Below are 2,031 nucleotides of genomic sequence, written 5' to 3'. Positions count from 1 at the left end.
TGCCAGTAACTCCAACGTGTCAAGACAGCAATTGTGGGAAAAAGACCAAGTCTAAATAACCGGATTTTGTTGCTGCACGACAATGCTCGGCCGCATGTGGCAAAGATGACAAAGTTAACCATCGAAGAGCTGGGATGGGAAGTCTTACCCCATCCGCCCTATTCTCCAGATTTGGCACTAAATGATTTTCATCTTTTTCGGTCATTGTCAAATCACCTATCGTGTGATATCTTTGAGAAAGATGCAGCCATCTTAAATTTCATTTACAAGTTCTTTGCCCAAAACCTAAAATCATTTTACCGAGATGGTATTCGAAAATTGCCGGAACGCTGGAGTAAAGTTATTGAGCAGGGCGGAGACTATATTGTTGATTATTATTATTTCTTTTTGTATTTATATTTAATAAATAATTTATATTTGTATTTGCCTTTTCCAGTAAATGTCATGTAAATGTTATAGAGAAATTGAATAGAAAGTAGAAAATAGATTAAGAAATTTTAGAGGGGAAATATATAAAACCGAACGAACTTATGTGGCAAACCCACATCACATTCATTACCAGTTTCATGACCATACTTTGCTAACATAGACTTAAAGGTTCCATGGAAACGTTCCTAGGCCCCTTGACTTTGGGCATGGTATGCAGAACCAAAATATTGTTTAACCCCAAGAATAGACATCACTTGCCTGAATACATTGGATACAAGATTAGTACTTTGGTCGGACTGCACGACCCTTAATATTCTAAACTGTGTAAAGAACTTTTTAATGCCGGCAACATATTCCGGGCTGTAATGGAACGCAGTGGAATGGCCTCAGGATATCTGGTGGTAGTACATATGATGTTTAGCATGTACATATCGCCCTTTATGGTTTTGGGTAGGGGACCCTACAATCTACTATAACACAGGTAAAAGATTTCTCCACTACTGGAATAGGCAGTAATGGTGCAAGAGGAATAGTCCGGTTAGGTTGACCAACTATCTGGCAAGTATTACAAGTTTTACACTAATGAGCAACGTTTTTATGGATACTAGACCAATAGAAATACCTGATTACCTTCTCCAATGCCTCCTGACACACCCAAATGTCCACCCATGTGTAGTCATACGCAAGACTAACGACATATTCTTTGTACACGTCTGAGACAACAACCTGATGAAACTCGCACCAGCTTTCATTCGCAGGGACGTCTGGGGGTCTATATTTTCTCATTAATACATCATCAAGTAAGAAATAACATGTAGCTTCATTAGAGACATCTTTATCTGGTGTGGCCCTTGCAAATAAGGATGTTTATGACTTATCAGCTTTTTAGGTAGATTTCAGGTTACTGCGAGCCATTGGAATAACACTTAAAATCACAAGTTTACTTACAGCACTCTGCAATTCATTCACCTTCTTCTCACCCGACGGACTGCACGGCAGAACATCAGGACTAGGCGAGTCTACAGTACATCACAATCAGCCAGCCCTCCCGGCTTAACAGCAGGAACCTGTACTAGATTCAGCATTAAACAAACTACTAATTCCCATATCAGCTATTTCTTTATAGGTTCTCATCCTCGCCTGGCCGCGAGTGACCACGCATGATGGAATTCCCATATCAGCTGTTTCTTCATAGGTTCTCATCCTCGCCTGGCCGCGAGTGACCACGCATGATGGAAAAATATCACCATATTCGTTCACCAAACCCTCAGCAGGATCCTAATCTAGCAGAGACCTACACACAACTGGGTCAGGCACAATTAACTCTCCCGCTACATCATTTTCTAGCCAAAAAAAAAAAAAATACTACCTCAACAGGTAAGATCTCCCCCACTCCAACCAACACAGGCCGAGACAACAGATCAGTCTTGAGGAACATCTTACACAGAGGAAGAGCCACAGTTCCCTAGCATCCCTTACTAACACATGCTCACCCGTCAAAGCATCAGGAATTGCACTTTATACCACCATACTGAGTGAAGCAGTAGTGTCTCGCAACACAGTCACAGAGACAGCAGCTCCATTCTCCTCGACTGACACTGT

Source organism: Oratosquilla oratoria, chromosome 1 (genome assembly GCF_046742065.1).
Source record: "Oratosquilla oratoria isolate Oo_2021 chromosome 1, ASM4674206v1, whole genome shotgun sequence".
Taxonomy (NCBI): domain Eukaryota; kingdom Metazoa; phylum Arthropoda; class Malacostraca; order Stomatopoda; family Squillidae; genus Oratosquilla; species Oratosquilla oratoria.
Note: the sequence above shows the minus strand (reverse complement) of the source record.